The sequence below is a fragment of the Pecten maximus genome, chromosome 11, assembly GCF_902652985.1.
Source record: "Pecten maximus chromosome 11, xPecMax1.1, whole genome shotgun sequence".
NCBI lineage: Eukaryota > Metazoa > Mollusca > Bivalvia > Pectinida > Pectinidae > Pecten > Pecten maximus.
The window spans coordinates 11,323,596-11,342,870 of record NC_047025.1 but is presented as its reverse complement, the minus strand read 5'-3'; the positions used below and the strand labels follow the sequence as shown (position 1 = coordinate 11,342,870).

The 19,275-nt window shown below is 34.9% G+C and overlaps 1 protein-coding gene and 1 long non-coding RNA gene across 4 annotated transcripts in view; both read right to left on the bottom strand.

The window, feature by feature from the left end:
* The window catches only part of LOC117337074 (breast cancer anti-estrogen resistance protein 1-like), a 70,682-nt gene that overhangs the window by 6,466 nt on the left and 44,941 nt on the right, over window positions 1-19,275 (bottom strand). The gene's annotated exons all lie outside the window — the stretch shown is intronic.
* On the bottom strand, window positions 5,484-7,652 carry LOC117337076. Its single transcript, XR_004534749.1, has 3 exons — window positions 6,965-7,652; window positions 6,781-6,851; window positions 5,484-6,215 (listed from the first exon to the last, which is right to left on the bottom strand). It is a non-coding gene; the product is annotated as an uncharacterized LOC117337076 (long non-coding RNA).

The following is a 19,275-nucleotide window of genomic DNA, read 5'->3' as shown; positions in this document are numbered from 1 at the left end:
AATATGCAATCCGCATCATCATTTTATTTTTTTTTTTTTTAAATTCAAATTGAACTTGATATTCTGTGCTTAAAACATGACTCATTTTATTTATAAAGATAAATCAAATACAGGGGTGATTGTTGATTTTGTCACTCTACACAATCAGTGTATTGTGTTGACTGTTTATACACTATTTTATCAGAAGGCGAGATTGATGATAAATCTTGCTGCACAAAATATGTTCTCAGCACTCGGAACATACAGGAATCATTTTCAGCTGTCTGAAAGAGCATGATTAGGCTAAATTCCCCAGTCAATATGAACACCATTCATAATGATAAGGCTAAACCCGATACAGAAATATCTCGTCATCATCCTGTTTCTAAGTATCGCATTAAGGATGAAAATTTGCTTACAAGCAAAAAGGCTGGTACTCTTGTTTTCATTAATAAATTATATTGCTATGAGAATAACTTTGACAACAAGAACTTTTGAAACGGGCTGAAATCAGACAAAAGTCTGAAATTAGTCATCTCTGATAAAGAAAAAGGGGACACCCTCCAGAAATTGTATTATCGATGACTTATACCAGGGTAGCCGAGAATTTCACGGCATTTTCATTAAAACAAAAAGCAGACGTAACTGGGTAGTCTCCATGATTGACGCCATGTCTCCAAGGAGTCATCTCTCTGCTTTGATGTTCTGAACACTCGACAATTCAAGTAAAAATGTGGTTTTCTTTTAGCTATATTTCACCATGTCTTGACAACACGACAAAAGTCTGAATCAACGATTCAAGTCGAACATACAGAAACGTCCTAAAGTTTTGATGAATTTTTTTTTTATATACAGATAATTTTCATGAATTTTTTTTAATATACAGATAATTTTCATATTTTCCAATAGTAAATTTTTTTTTATCCAATTTTGTTTGATAATAATTAAATTAATTGAAAACAATTTGTTGTTTTGTCCAACATGAAAGTTCTTCTAAACAAATATTGCATTTGTATCACTATTTAAAAATTGGTTCACCTTCAATACAATCTACAACTATTTTGCCCTGTTGTGACCTTAAAATGAACAAGAGCTAATTCACCCTGAATCTGATTTCCCTGTATAATATCTAATAATGTGACAACCTTACAAGACACTGATCAATATTATACATAAAATAAAAATTTGCTAAAAATCACTGTATGTATAGTCATTTTCGAAAGTTTATTTAGGTCTCAAAATTTGAGGACATTTACCGCATAGTCAAACAACTTCTATCAGCCATCTGTCTAACCGCCAAATGATAGCCAACTTTTAATGACAAAATATTAATTGGCATAGTGAGTCGAACTGCTCGATTTTCTCCACCGAGTGGAGACATCAATATCCATTGTGTTCTTTTATCATTATTATGGATATTGACAAAGAAAACCTTTAATTCAAAGTCCCCCAACACAACCATGGTGTATCCAGGGGCAAGTGTCGATGGACATGTAATTTGATCAGGGAATGAAGTTAATGCATTTGTTCTTTAAATTTTCATTCAACACAAAGACGGCAATCAAGCTCTCTTCCAGACATCTTCTAGTTTAACTACAGGTAAAATCAAGAAATCAGATAATCGAATAATTTATATTTCATTATATGCTGGAGTTTTGGTGTTTTGACAACTCTAAATTAGATTTCATTAAGAAATTATAAACTTTATGATATGGATAAATTTTTACTTTTATCAGAAAATAGTTTTAGAATTTGTAATAAATACTAGGGACTGTTAATCTTTAAAACAGAATTCATATTTCCCAGGACAGACGGTGAACTTGCCACAATATTTGATAAACAAACGACAAAACATGTTCCTGGTATCTATTTTTAGGAAACTCTATATAGAAACAGACATGATTGATGTATTGAATTGTCACAAGCAAAACCATACACACTGCATTGGAATTATTTATGAACATGATTATAAATACTATCCATGACCAAGTGGATCTAGTATGGATTCGCCCAAATATAGATTTTTGTTAGATTTTTGTTGTATGTATAAAAAAAATATTACATTCTATCCTGTTCAATGCGTTAATATCTAAGACCCTTGAAGTAAAAAGGAACGCCCAAAAATCTACAAGAACTTAATAAAACTTAAGACTTACTGATCAGACGATCGTCAAAGTACTTGTAAATACACAATTTAGCCTGTACCATCAGACCAGAGGATCATCACACTACCAATAATCTAGTACACATGCAATTGGCTCTCAATAAGAATGACTGCTCTATGACAAATCTTGTGATTCACACACAATTTGTCAGAGACAATATTGATTTTTTCCTTCACTAGTTACCAAGTTATTTTCTCTAAGCTTTCAAATGAAGGAACCATTATCCTCTTGAACCAGATTGGTCCTGCTATTGGTCCTCCTCGAAGCGACCATGAGGAGGTTTTTAGTACCAGGATCCGTACCCAGCTGACACAGTCGACCTTTGACCTCTGTGTATGACTAATAAAGGCTTCTTTAGCTAGTAAACAACACAAACGTAATTAGTGTGACAATTTCTGGGCAGGAATTTCAGCGTGTATTGTTATACTGGCCGTAGTATTACACAAGTATGAGAATTGTTTACCTCTACTTAAAGACCTTCATTACATTGGTAGCTGAATTGGCCATCGTTTATTGAAATATCTGACATAATTTGGCCCAGGTAATCCTTTGTAATAAAACTTAGGAGCGCTGTACTAGGACCACTTATAGACATAATAACCCACAGCTGTAGGAGGAAATGAGGACTGGGTTATTTAAAAGGAATTACAACGATAAAGACTGTTGATCACAATGGACAGGTACCTAGTGTTAATTCTCCGATTTACAGTGGATATAGGTAGGGTCAAAGGTCATAATGGTCACTGTCAAGACTTCAATAGGAAGAGGCCATACTGACCACCTGATAGTAAACCTGAACAGTCCTGAACCTAAATCTGTGAAGCTAGGTCAACTGTTTCAGGAGAAAAAAAAATATTATCAGTGAGTCCCACCCATCACAAAAGACGTTCTTACTGACAGTAGAGGTCACTGAAAACTTATATGAATAAAAGCCCCCGATCTTCCGGTACTTATGTACTCGATCAACCATGTTCCGCAGGTCATAACTTAATAATGTTGATAAGTATATCAAATGATATATTAAAAGATGTGTCAATTATTTAAATCAATACCACTGAGTGACTTATTCGACACTAGTAGATACATGTCGTGATCATGATGTGTGGGTACGTGCGACAGGCCAGAACGCCTTGTATGGGGTTTATGTTAGTGGGGGGTTATGGCGACAAAGCGGGCCAGGACAGTCGCTATTGTGGACTTAATTGGGGTTGATGATTATCAGAGATCCCCCAAATACAGGTGATAATTACACACATTAACAGGTATTAAAGTTATCATATCATCATTCTAACAGGTATATCTCGATCAGACTTGTAATGTCCAGCAGCTCCGACGGGCCATGTCACCCTAGGTTTCAGTAGAGAGCATTGTGTCACACAAATGACAAAATCTACAGTTAAATCTTCAAACCCATTCCCATTGTTATAAATATGATGGCTAAAATTGTTTCCTGTACAAACTGAATTTGATTCAAATTAGACCATATCTAAATTTCAGCCAATTAGAGGCCATATCGACCATCTTAAGTTCACAATATAACATGAAATAATTTCGCTTTTCTCAACTGTCCTGAAATTTGTAAAACATGTAACTCTTCCTTTGTTTTGATTTTGTTTTTCTGAAGTTCTATAAATTTGTTGAAAAATATATGGTTCAAAAAACATACATGCACAACCTGTACTAAAGTTAAATTTCTTCATGAAAAAAAATTCTGGCGATAAATTGTGATTTTCCCTACAGGATCAATAAAACACTTTCCTTCCCTCTGATATTTAAAGTTCACATCAAAACATGTTATCATAATGACTATGAACTTTACCTCAGACAATGATGCAATTATATCATATTTTTTGTCTACGACATATTGCAATAGGACATGATAAAACTCGATGTGACACCTGGCCGCTAATCTAGCTGTGACATCATACTTTACGTAAGCCCACATTACCTGGCCAATGAAATCAGAGAACACATTTCCGAGTTTATAAATGATAAACTGTTTCCTGTCAAAATTGTACATATAAACCCACAAAGTGGAATTTCATTAGCATCAGGTATTATTTAGATGTCTGCAATTTCCCTGACATCTAATTACAGGGTAATTAACAATTGTAATTAACGGGATCATTAAACTCCTCATTACAGGGAAAAACAAATAACATTGAAGATTCAAGCTAATTTGTGTACTGTGTTTGTATATCTTTATTGATAAGAAAATCACAAAACTCCGAATACTTGCCTGTCAGTTTACTGTAACTTGACATTTAGTACTGTAACATCTCGTTAAAGATGATAAACACGAAAAGTTGATTCAGACAATTTTTTTTTTTTTCAAACTAACCAATCTTATAAGTGTATTATCAGCTGCGAAGTCTAACATTATTTGATGACTTCTGCTGTTCTAAATATAGCCTCCACTGGGATCTGTATCAGAGGATGCTGACATGCACTTCTATCTCCAGTATAAAAACCCCCATTAACATTATCAAAGTTAAAGTCATATCTGCCATCTCCCTGCCCTTATGAATTTGCAGCATGATCACAGCATAGATGCAGTATGAATGCAGCATGGAATTGCAGCATGAATGAAGCATGACTGCAGCATGGTGCCTAATTTACCTCACTATATATTCTTACTAGTTAAAGCATGATTGCAGCATGTTTCAATTATGCAAATTATGCTGGGATCATGCTGCATTTATGCTTTAAGGAAGCATGGCCGCAGCATGATCTGTGAAGCATGATCCCAGCATGGTCTGCAGCATGATGCCAGCATGGTTTGCAGCATGATGCCAGCATGGTCTGCAGCATGATCCCAGCATGGTCTGCAGCATGATGCCAGCATGGTTTGCAGCATGATCCCAGCATGGTTTGCAGCATGATCCCAGCATGGTCTGCAGCATGATCCCAGCATGGTCTGCAGCATGATCCCAGCATGTTTCAATTATGCAAATTATGCTGGGATCATGCTTCAATCATGCTTCATGGCAGCATGGTTTACAAAATCAATGAAAATCATGCAATAAAAACTTGAAGAATACTTTTGTATTACATTTTATTTGGTAATTAACATGGTATAAAACTTTTCATACAGGCTGTTTTTTCTAGTTCAAACATTTAAAACTTATCAATGAAATGAGAATGTGACAAAACAAATTTTAATTCTAATTTACCCATGGTACTTATTTTATTAGCCTCTTATATTCTTTTTCTCAAAACTTCCATCACATACACAACACAGCTATCTTTTTCTAGTACAATTTTCAAATACAACTAATATCAATTCATCCTAGCTAGAAGTGGTTTGTTTCAACAAAAATAGTCAGCAAGATATACAAGTTCAATGTCAGTACATACTACAGTATGTATTTATAATTCTGTTTTTTTCTTCTAAAATAGTAGGAAAACAGTACAAAATAATATTTTCCAGCAGAGTTATAGTAGGATATGTATACATTTTGTCACCGACGCACAAGACTGATTTCAGACAGTATACGTAGTTTCCTCGAAGTAGCCCAGATGTACTGGAAACTGTTTACATGTGTGTCTGTGAACTTAAAATAAACAAAAACAAGCAACAGTCGAAGACTTCTTCTATCGAATTTAACATTATTTCTAATAAACTGTGAAAAGATTATCATAATTTTGGAATCAATTCTAAATACTGACTAAATGAAATGTTGATTGACAATTTGAACAATGGTGTGTTGTTTGATATGTAGCACATACTGTAGTGATATATCTCTGTCACTGTCCCCGGGGATTTCAATACAACCAAGCTTGAGACGACTATATTATATTTTTTGCTAGTACAACAAATAACAAGGATTTTTAGATTATATACATGATTTTTTTTTTGTATATATATTAATGTTTACACTTTTATTATGAAAGGAAATGTTGTATACCTCGACAGATAACATATCTCAAATAATCTTAATTAATGTGAAACATAAACTTCTTAATTTCTCTTCATTCCTTTCTGCTTTGTGTTAAGTCAATGCCATCAATTTGGACCACAATGCATGCGGTGTTCCTCATTCCAGAATGTACTGCATGAAGACTCAGTCTCTGTTGGAAGAAAGAAAGACTTTTAGAATATTCTTTTATTTCAAAATTAGAATAATTGTCAAGTTTTTGAAGATAATGTATGTATTTAACTTATGTACTTTTCATGATCACTTTGCTATCATTTTCATTAAGTTTGCTTTGGAAGCCTTTTTATCAAGAAAATTTAAGCCAGCCACACAAAGCTACAAAATAAAACTTGCCAGGATGACTTAATTACTAATTAAATCAAGCTACTCCCGAATTCTCCATCAGTTCATATCAATGTGAAACTGCAATATACTATACATAAAACAATGTTACTTACTTATAATTCATCTTAATTCACTTATTTCATTTAATCGTTTCAATTTGATGCAATAATCTGCAAACATCGATCCTCAAAAAATGTGGAGGTAAAGATCTTTCACGAAAGGTTTCATTATCCAAAACACACATTTTCCTCACCATTGTTTGTGAATACGTATGTACGTCATAATCATAACAAGGGTTGTGTGAGTGGGGAAAAAATGCAATTTAAGTCGGGCCGAAGATCGTTAATAATAAATAAATAAAATTGAAAACTTACGATTGTAACACATGGATCGGTACTGCGTTTCCTTCGGCCGTGTAATCTGTGATAAATTAATCATCAAAACCCTGAAAAATAAATAATTAGGTATTATTGATATGAATAGATCTATATCAAATTCATCGCCGTATAATGTGAAACGATGTCAGAACGTGAAGAAGATTATATAATTAAAACTTACCCTGTCTCGTAACGATGTTTGTCGGTAAAAATATGCATCGGTCGTCAAAAACAACGAGAAAGCTGATATTCATTCGTCTGTAACTTGAAGTAAGTCGATCTTCTTCAGTAAGACGGGAAACAAACTTCGTTTTTAGGCTATCGTCGTGTTTGTTTATACTTTTCTTCTGGAAATAAACATCCGGTGAATTCAAACATGGCTATCAGACTTCCCGCTAAACTCGTGTGTGTTGCATCATGGGATAAATATTTTACTGCCAGAGATTAACACGATTCATTTTTACTTGTGCGTGTTTTTTTATTTTAAATCATAAACTTCTATTGTGTCATACTTTTAAGATAAATATTACAGTATTTAATACTTGTATCGTGCACATTTAGATCGCACGAGCTCGAGGAGCACTCTCGTCACATCTCGGGAGCAAGGTAAACAAACGAGGTCATAGGTGAACCGAACGATAAACATGTAATCTGACCAGAGGTTTTGGCCTCGTCTGTCATACGCCTATTGTTTAATATGGATGTATTTTCAGACGAGGAACCGACCAATGCACGTTTTCTTTTTATGTTCACGATTTCAAATAATTCAGATTAAAGTACGGGAATATCGTCTGTTGTTAGTAAACTCATGTCGACGTCGAGATCATCACAGCGCTTAACTTCAATATACGTTTTACAAGGAAGCGTCCGAGTGACAACATAAGTTCGACACATGTTTATTGGAGTTTATAGCGATGAATGTTGTGTCAAACACGACGTGATTTCATATGCTATTATCAGATGTAATCTTAACACCGCATATATCCAGAAAGTATGCGATACAAAGACAAAGAGCAGGTGATTTTAATCTTATTTGATTGAATTAAAAGCGATATTCCAAGCACATGTGTAACTGTTGGTAGAGTGACCCCGATTTTGTTTTGGCGAACATGTTACATGTATGGCTACCTGGCCATGGTAGTAAGCTGGTGCATGGTAAATGGCAACGTCTTGGTTTATGTCAGTGTTTGGATAAAGTGACTGATTCTATCTCCGATAAAAAGTGTATAATCGAAGCAAAAGTCAAGATACTGGTTCTTCAAAAAACGATCTAAACTCTGAAAATTTGAATGAAATTTTTATAGGGATGAGTTTTAAGTCGTCACACGAATGTACTAACTTGCAACATTCATCAATGTTTAAGTTAATTCCTTCTGAGATAGAACTACAAGTGAAAGCTGACAAAATATCACATTTAAAAGCTGTGAACCGTTATACTAACAAAGAACATACTTATAAACGAAATACTTAATTAAAATAATTGTTATTGAATTTTAAATAAATATGTGTGGTACTGATCAAGTATAAAAAGGAAATTCTGCAACACAAACATGTTTTTAAAAATTATTTTGTTATCACCATTGATACCTGGAAATTTTCTCTATTTTATTTAAAATTTAAAAAAAAAGATACTAAAATATCTAATACCAACTTTTGTTAATTTTCTGTATCTTATTTTATTAATTAATAATTGTTTAGGTTAATCTTGGTACCTGGGAAATTTGGTCCTAGATTTTGGATCCTCGCTTGGACCTACATTTCACCCACAGAAATTTTGTGATGTCCGAACAAAGGAATGCCCTTTTAAGCTAATACAGAATGGCCAAGCATATACACATTTCAACTTAAACAATTCATGTTAATACATGAAAGAATGGTGCAGTTCATTAAATTAACTAAGTTAATACAGCATAATTGCAGCATGGTACAGCTTGTATCTAAAATGGCAAAGTTAATACAGCATGGTTGCAGCATGGTACAGATCCTATCTAAAATGCCAAAGTTATTGCAGCATGGTTGCAGCATGATGCATTTCATATGATAAATTTACTAAGTCCACACAGCATGATTGCAGCATGATATAATTCGATATCCAAACTGGCAAAGTTATTGCAGCATGGTTGCAGCATGGTACATATCCTGTCTAAAATGACAAAGTTATTGCAGCATGGTTGCAGCATGATACAATTTATATGATAAATTTACCAAGTCCACACAGCATGATTGCAGCATGATATGATTTGATATCCAAACTGGCAAAGTTATTGCAGCATGGTTGCAGCATGATACAGTGCATATGATAAATTAACTAAGTCGACAAAGCATGATTGCAGCATGATAGAGTTCAGATATTCAATTACCTCAATTTTTAAAGCATGGTTGCAGTACATGCTGTACAGAAGCATGGTACCATGCTGCTATGCAGCACATGCTGCAATCATGCTGTGAAACTAGCAGCATGATGCCAGCATAAAAGCAGCATGATTGCAGCATATGCTGCATTGCAGTCCATGCTGCAAATTGATAAGGGTGGGCACCTTGATGGTGAATTAAACCTTTTATATCCTGATCCTAATGCTATTTTGTATCAGACCTAATATAAATAACAAACGTTTTATGACATTGTACAAATCTAACACTCATAAACTCTACATATTTCTCTCCCTCAGATTGAGGTTAGGGTTTAAGGAAAGACATATTTATTAAGTGTTTACGGTCTTGAGTTCTAGATTTTCATTATCCTTATAGATCCAGATATGAACATAAAGACTCATGGGAATTTATTTTTTTTCGGAAATCCTCGTTTATTATTTTATCACTTAAGAAATCATAACACTGTATGCAATTTATCATTATTTTCAAAACACATAATCCTTCACAATTACTTTTCGGTGGTGTTATAAGTCATTAAGCTGTAAATAAATGAAACCATTATCTCCCAAAAATCCATAAATCCCATGAAAATGTGGAAAATTTATAATTTCAAATATATTTCCTGTGTAAATATTAAGCAGACCACACAAATAAAAAATGTTACAAAGTTACACAATTATTTTTGATTGTATATTTTGAAGTCTTCAAGTGGCACAGAGAAGCATTTGTAAAACATCTTATCATCTATATGCTGATTATGAGAAACAGTGCTATTTCAGAACAAGTTTTAGGGAAGCAGAAGAAGTGTTGAAAATAAGGAGTGAAGCAGTATAGCTCAACCAGACAAAACAGTATATATGAAGTTCTTACTTCTAAAGGGGTGGAATTTCTAAGGAGGACATGGGCCTACAAAATGAATTTCAGGTCATTGAATCAAGATTTATTAGTAATATTACTGGGTCATTGAATCTAGATTTATTAGTAATATTACTAAACAATAAGAGACAATGGCGGGCTTATTACTGGGCATGGGCTGATAGTTGAGTAAATGGATATAGAGTAACAGAGATGCAGTCTAGAAAATTGAGTCGTACCTGACGCAGAAAAACCGGTCTAGAAAATTGAGAAGTACCTGATGCAGAAAAACCAATGTAAGACAAAAGTAGATGTCTACAAAATCAGATACTCAGAAGCATATTTCTGACAAAGGAAGCAGAAGAAATGAAGATGGAAATAGAACACCTGACCGTCTGTGGCAGTAGGTAATGAGCACTAGAAAACCTGACCTATAGAATGAGTCAAGCTAAACTGGTCACCTTTTATCACCTCCATCTCATCTGATATGTTCTTTAAGACAGCTAACCAGTAAACTTGTAAAAACATCCACAAAGATTTACACATCCTGTTCAGATGTCATGTTCCCTACTGATAAACAAGAAATATAGACTTCTATAAATACAAATAGTTACCTACACCAATATCTGAACCACAGGAAGTTTCCTACAGAGATCCCTGTAAGGGGCAGTAACTGAGCTCCCATCCCAGTTGTCTGAGACTGGACCAGATAGGATGAGTAAACTGTTATCTGATTGGTAGATTGTGAAACAGATTGAGTAAGCTGTTATCTGATTGGTTGTTTCTGTGGGTGATGTTAGTCACAAAAACACAGACATGGCTTTTATCTATAGAGCACTACATTGAGACATTCCCCAGAGGGTTGGTGCTATAAATCTGGAAACTGAAGCTTAAATACCTGTAGCTGCTGATAAACAGTTTTTATTCCACCAGAAGGAATATCTATTATTGAATTAAACCACTCCAATTATACAAATTCTGCACTGTATTTGTTTTTAAGCTTTTCCACCTGATGTAAAGTACAGATCAAACATGCATAAAATTAGACTTCAAACGAAATGTATTTCCGTAATATTTCTGTGTTCACCCTAGCCCTTCTTACCGGACTATCATTTGCTGATGGAACATTGATAGAGAAAAAATCTGGTAACTAAAAACAAACACAGGAGATTAAAAGTCCTTTGAGTTTGGTGTTGTCATTAGTTGGGATGAATATAGACCAAAGATAAACTGGTGGTCCATTATCCATGTAAGACTATTAAATCCTTAGGGGGAAGGAGAAGATCTGGCAGAGGATTTGTACTGGTAAGTTGGATGTCAGAGTTACAGGGATAATATAGGCCTCATAAAATTAAATCTCTGTTTCATGATATATTAGATCTCTGTTACATAGGTATCAGGCCACATAAAAGAAATTAAATTGAATATCTGTTACTGAGTATTTAAAAACCACATAAAATCAAATCTCTGTTACATTTACCATATCAACTCACCTGAATTCAAAATCACCTATTCTAAATAAATCCATCTGAGTTCCATTTAACAACTTAATTTTCATTCAAATCAATTTGTTTTACATCATATACCATTCAACTAATCTCTCTCAAGGAGTGAATTAACTATGGACTCATTAAAGACTGACAGTGATTCAATAGTTTATTCAACTTGTTTGAGTTGACCGCTACCTCATTCATGTTTGAACTGATCATTCAACTCATTCAAATTTGAATTGACAGTTTAACTCATTTGAATTTGAATTGACTACTCAATTTATTAACAAATGAACTTACCATACAAATCATTCAAGTTTGAATTGACTATTCAACTCATTCAACTTTGAATGAACTATTCAACTCTTCAAATTTGAACTGACCATTCAACTCATTCAAGTTTGAAAGGACTAATCAACTCATTCAAGTTTGAAAGGACTATTCAACTCATTCAAGTTTGAAAGGACTATTCAACTTATTCATATTTGAACTGACCATTCAACTCATTTGAATTGACCAGTACATACTGTATGTTAATTTTAGGGGTATGTCCAGATGGACGGGGCATGGCCAACATTATTTCTTCGATATATAATGTGTTCTGGACCGGAAGCTGAGACCTACAGTAACAGTGAATCAACCTGATTGTAATACATTAAGGTGGGTTTAATAGAAAAGTTCAGGTAATTGCTGTAAAATATGGTTTACCTCAAATATACATTGGACATGACGATCCAACATGGGGACTGATGGAGGGCGTTTTACTGTCAGGGAGCGGATGTTATAGAAATACAATTTCTTCTTGAAATATACCAAAGTACAATTTGTGTATACATGATCAGGTCATAATCGTCTTGCTCACCTATACTATACATACACAAGATGGTCAGGGGGAGGATTGTGGAGGAATCTAAAGGGCATCTTTGTTTACAATACACCCCCACACAGATATCAGAAAATCCAACATTCTGTTGGAAGTACTAGCAGCTTAGATGTACTTTTAACTTGCATCTTCAGAACTTCCTTTTAACAAAATTTTCAAGTAAGAGCATTCCATAGCTCTTTAATGTATTGAAATAATTCTGACATTACACAAATACAAAATATTATTTGTAATCGAGTAAAACTTGAACAGTTGTATACCAAAAATTTTAATATAGGGCAGATTTGTTTTCTTTTAGTTATACATGCCTTAACGAAATCGAGACCAAATCAGAAAATTCAAATATTTTTGTTTGTGAAATCTTGACCAATTGGGTCCCATCTTTCCAGAAAACCTGGACAAAAGTGTTTCCACTCAGATAAAACCCGACAATCCGTCTGATGACGTGGCGGGAAGACAACAAACTGTCACGGTCCGAGTCAAAGAAGAACATATCCCATCATAAATGTGACAGTAAAGGACAAAAGTAGACCAGTCAGTCGGTGATGATTGAAGACGGCCAATAAATCTCACACCAGTCATTACTGTTTATAGGTAGTTATCACACCTACATATACATTACTACAGGGGGTTATAAAGAAACTGTTGGAAACAGTCAGGGCCTCATTGTAGCGCTCTCTAACAAAATTAAATGTTCCTGACAGAAGATTTCAAACAGTTGTGATAAAAACTGAAAAGTGTGTGAACACTTACCAAGTATGGGTAAAAGATTCTCTTTCTTTTGCACGTAATTGTGCCAAAATTACATAAAACATTATTTTTCATTATCAAAATTCACTGAATTACCTCCCTTGTGTATAACTTGTGGGTAATTTCTATGTCACAGTGTGCCAAATGTTGTATAACAGGGTTTGCATTGAAGCCATCCCAATAGCCTTTTGAAACATAGAAAATTGAAAGGACCCATTTTTTCTGGAAGCTCTATTCAAACTATTCACAGGGACCCCATTTTATCTGGAAGCTCCATTCAAATTATTCACCGGGACCCCATTTTATCTGGAAGCTCCATTCAAATTATTCACAGCGACCCCATTTTATCTGAAAAGGACGTTACCAGTGGACCCTATTTATGAAATGCCCAGTACAAACCCTGATAAAGATGCCAGACACTCTGGATAAGACACAGGATTTCCTTGTACAAGGAAATAATGGTCATCTCATGACCATCTAGGTCTCAACAATGAGATTTTACTTAATACTCAACTGCAGCAGGAATGAAACTTTAGTCCATGAATCAGAAAATTTGCAATCATCAAGAAAGACTTAGCAGCAAAATTTACCATTTTCTCACTACTTTATTCAAAGATCATAAAACATATTGAGAAAATGATATTTCCATGATTCTAAAGTTTGATAAAACTGATTCTGTGAGCCACTTTGGACACAAAAGGTCTATAGGTCAAGGAAGTGAACTACATTTCAGTCTGAATTAAGTGAAAACAATGGATGATGCACAGGTTGTGAGCTGGTGTTCATGTACACATGCCATTTACACATAAAAGTCAAAGCAATTGAGTTTCAAAAGACCACAGCGTATCCCAGAATCCTCTGAAATGTATCAACGTACACTGTATGCCAGAATTCCTTGACATGTAAAAATCCACAGACAAGGCATTTCATTTCTGGATACATGCTTCCGTGAGAAACCTTAGCAATGTGCCAGCTTAACTTTGAAAACAGATGCTTCAAAGATCTTGAAAATTAACATCTGGTGCTAATTAAAATTCAATATGATAATTAACTAATATGTTTTGCATATGTTGATGAAGTTTACCTTGTTAAATTAAGATATTATTCAACAGATGATAAGATATGGACATTTCTTTTGGTATATGTATTCTTTAATTTAAATCATAATGTTGCAAGGTTTAATTAAACATTTGGCTTTTCGACTACATAGGCTTATAAATCAAGCATGTCGTCACAGGTGAAAAATGGCCGTACTGACAATATCACAAAACTAATAAAACAGCAATGAAATATGTATATATTGGTTGAGCCACCTTGATGAGAATCAGAAGTCAAGTTTCCTGTTGCATTGATACAGAGACATTCTAACCACTGTTACACGAAAAACACATTTACGTAATTAACAAGTCAATTAAAGTGTTATTTAGAACTGACGATACAGGAAATGCTGAGATACACATGGTCTTCAAAAGTGGCTCCATTCAGTTTCAGTAGATAATGATAGTATATTAGACTGGCTTTATTCTTTTATCAGTGAGGACCAAAGAAACTCTGCTGACACTTCAAATAAATTTTGTAAGTAATACAGATGCTGGCAGAAGTCAAAATACTACCCCTATGCAGAACTATATACATCTGAAGCTATTTTTGTTCCTCAAATGACTTTAAACTGAAATCATGCAAAAAGAACAATTACCACAAACAATGAAATATAAGAAAATTTAATGTTTAGCCAGATTTTGATTTTGACCTTTAGCAGTGACCTTGAGTGACGACCTTATCTCTTTTATAATTAACGTATACCTAAATAATGTGTATAATTTCCGTGGAAAGGGAAAGACGGTCAGACAAATAAAGTTAACATGCCTGACTGACGAAGAAGACTGAAGGAAAGATGGGATGAATTATCCGAGTAGAGAGGATGGATGACAAGTACAACCACCTGTAGTGGAAGCTATAATGACTTATGTATGATCGGTATGTCTGTATATAAACCAATGTAGGTATATAGGAATGACTAGAGGGATGGGGAGGGGGCAGTACACTTACATGTATCTGTACAGATGTACCTCCACACAGAACTATATGTCCGTGGGTACTTCAGCTATGTGGGTGAAGTGTGTTAAAAAGGACGATCTGTCGGGTCATTTCTGACAGAGTAGAGACAAAGTTTAAAAAGAGTTATCTCTACTTTAATTACCTTTGATTAAATCACACCTGGTAATCCATGATTATGTGATTATAGATGTGGATAAACGTGTCAGTAAACCAAAACTTCAAATAGAACATCACTATAATGAGGCCAGGGCCAACACACACATTTTTATTGCCAGTTGGGGGGAGAGGTGGGAGGGGGCTTGACTAATGCAGGACAATGAAATACTACATTATCAGAATTTTAAATGAACTGCTATGGACAAAGCTGGGTTTATTACCAGACATGGGCTTATTGTTGAATAGTTATTGTAGGATAGTGTATCGGAACAACAACAAGATAGCAGACACAGCATTTTTATTTTTTTCAATAAATGAACTCTTTTCACACCGTGCTGGATACCAAATTAAAGGGGTGTGGATGGTTGGGTAGGGGCAACAAATGTCATAATATACAAAGACGACTCTGGTTTGAATAATATACGGGCCTTAAAATTTAAATATCAAATTACCAACGTAAGCAGGAAACAACAAGTTTTTAAAGGGTATCATATTAGTCGTTCTGTCACAAAAGTATATGATATTATGCTGTAAATTATGTGGTGATCTTTAAAGGAGAACTTCCCTTCATTGTCACAAAACAGTGGTCATCTGTTAGAGAATATAAAAACATCACTGCTGTAACACAGCACTAGACAACATTTTTTCTGTCCACGATGTTAAAAGTTATTGTATTCAGACATAGCTCTAGGTGTCTATAGGGTACAGTACAATAAAACACTGTCACATTCTGACTACAATAACAAAACTCCCTCCTGGAGCGAGTCTGTAAAAATAATTTATCAACTTGGAACAATTTTTCAGTGAAATGGTTTTTGCAAGACCAATTTTTTACCAACATTTTTTTCCCCACATGATTGAGCTGTAAATCTGACTGTGACCTCATATGACACAGTTGTGTTTAAAGCTTGGTCTGGCTGGGACTCAGTGATAGCTGACTTGATAGAACTTTGGTAAAACACAACCTCAGGTGAGATGAGGTTTGTTTAGTGCACCTAGTCCTACCCAGGACAGTTTGTGTTTCTCAGGAAGCTGAGGTCACAGACTGTCCTGTACTGTGCTTGTGTCCTTGAGGTAAGTTACTTTACCCAATTAAGCTACTCTCGATAGCATGTGATGTTTCCCAATTAAGGTAGCTACCAGCTACTACAAGGAGACACTGCCTGAAAACGACCCATACAGTTCATAGCGTGATAAACCTACCAAACATTCTTCAACTAAGAACTTTTCTAGAACAAATTTACTGCAGGATATACCTAATCTGAAACTTCAAAATGACTGACAACAATGTAAATATTTCCAGTTAAACCAAGAAACCCCAAGGTTTATACAAAACTACATACACTGTGACTTTTCTAGAGGCTGCAGAAAGAAGACTCTGAATGGGTCATATTTTCAATACAGAAGATTTTATTTTGATTTTTTTGCATGGCTTTGATGGCGCATCTGAACGATAACGGTCATTTTGGGCCAAACAGGAGAAGAGCTACATTTCAGCGGAAAATATTGGCAATCTTTATTTTGCACAATAGTCAGCTGCCAGTCAATGAAAACTGTTACATGTGCAGTAACTGGTTATGCATTGAACCACAAGACAGCTTCAACAGTTTAAGCCTATTAAGATGTTGCATTATATTATGCATGCAGAATAAAATCCACTTAAATATAAAGTGATGTATCCTTTTTCATCACCTTTTCATTACAAGTAACAGTAATCCACGTTTGCCCTAACCCTGAATTAAAAGAGCATTATACTGATACCATAGACAGCCCTAGGTCAGAGGTCATCTTCCCAGTTCAGAGGTCAAGCTGAAATAATGGTACATGTCTTTGACACCCTGTCTGGCACTGTATCATAGCTGATATACACCTGTGCCAAAGGGCTCACCTGGTAAGGAGCCAAAACATCAAAAGTCTACTTAGCAGTATCACAGGTACAAGGTAAACATCAAAGACCTTACACAGGTACAGGTGAACGACACAGACTACTGATTGCTGGAAGCTGACAACTAACAAAGGGCTTAAGATAAAACTGCAATTGCACTAATGAATGATCATGAATGCAACACACTCGGAGTTTGTCAGGCAAAAACCTGGATCAAATCTCATTGTAGTTTGTGTGATACCCAGTTTATTTGATCAAAGAAATACCGGTATATATCATTTTCATGAGTTATAACAAATTTTCATTCGAAACGAAAAATATCAGATCTAAATTTGGTGGTCAGGTGCAGTGGTAACACACTTGCCTTTCGCGTAGATGGCCGGGTTTTGATTCCCCGATCAGACCAGTTTACTCCCACAATAAGACCATTCATGCTTCCATCTGGGCCAACAAGAGTGATTAATATAAGTTGATATAAATTGTTTTGCAATTGTTGTAAAACAAATAAAGTTTACAAAATTATCAAATATAGGAGGCATCGCCTTAAAAAAAAACGCTTGACACGATTCTGTAGTAGACAGCTAGCTATTTTTTGTGATGCTTTATATGTGTCTCATGAAACAATACAGATATCAGAATGACTAAGACATTAAAGTGAGAAGCTTGTAGTATCTAAATCTGCAGCCAAGGGGATTCGTGTTGTTATCAGAGTTGTATAGATGCCGGAGAGGAAATGATGTATTTCCATGGATCACGCCTTTATATGATAATTTCACACCAATAATTCCAACCAAATCATATCTGTTATTACTTAAATTACCTCCCTGGCGTGCAATTCAATTCCAAAATCAATCCAAACGGCAGAGGAGCTTGCATGTAGGCAATATAGTGCAGTATTACCTTGAACCGCCCACAACCAATTAGAAAGTCCCAAGGGGAGGTCCGACCAATCATAACGAGTGTTGGAAATGTGAAATATGGACCATGTCCTGACAGAATACTGTTACTACAATCGCCCAGACAGTCACGTCAAATCTAACGGGCAGGTTATGGCAAGATTGCAAAACTGGAACTATGTCCCAGCATGCAAAACAAATCTAGTCTATCTTTTCCCAGCAGAGCATGCCAGCATATCTCTCCTAATGCATCTTATGATCTTAGAAGCAATTACCATATCGCTGCTCTGCCGTTTTTTATTTCTTTACTTTTTTAATAATTCTATGAAAATCAATAACAACACAGATAATTTGTCCTCCCCTACTCCGTTACCCAATACACAACCTGAGGTCCGACATCGCCTTGACGATGATACGCAGCTGTGCATGTTTTCCCGCGCACAATTATTGACTCAGTTGCTAACCAACCATGATGTCATAAAAACAATTTGACGGAAAGTCAAATAGAACCACCAAGAAATTAAGCAATGAAATATCATGCAGCTTTTTTTTTTTTTTTTATCTGTCAATAATACTTCAATCTTGCTTCCTACAATAAAAACTAATTCATCAATGATTTTTTTATTGTTTATCTCTACCGGATCCCATCCTGGTTTGACCTAGTTTCCTCTGAAGATGAGTCAAGCCTGATCTCTTCCTTCACGTTCCCAGGGGAAAATATGTGCACTTGAAACACAATTACTGAAATACTCTCTTTAAACAATACATTTGTTTACATATTGGTGTGTGTGGATTCGATAAAATCAGATGTTAGACAATTTCATGTTAATATTGATAGAAATAGATTTGCATAATCTTTATCAAACCAGTCAACCTGAGAATAAAATGATTGTACAGAACTCATAAAGAGGAATACTTCAGGCATTTAGAATTTCTCTGTGGAACATTAGAGTTGAAGTTTCCCGTATATGTTACATAAACAATAACACTTGAAAAAATACTTCTGTCTGGAGTTTAACAGCCAGTCAAGATGAAATCTTTCAAGTGGAACTTATTGCATCTCAAGAGCTTATCTTCCTGACTGAAGATTCATTCATTTGGAAATTTACTTCGCTGTAAAAAAATGTATTATTTGCTCGGATCTAT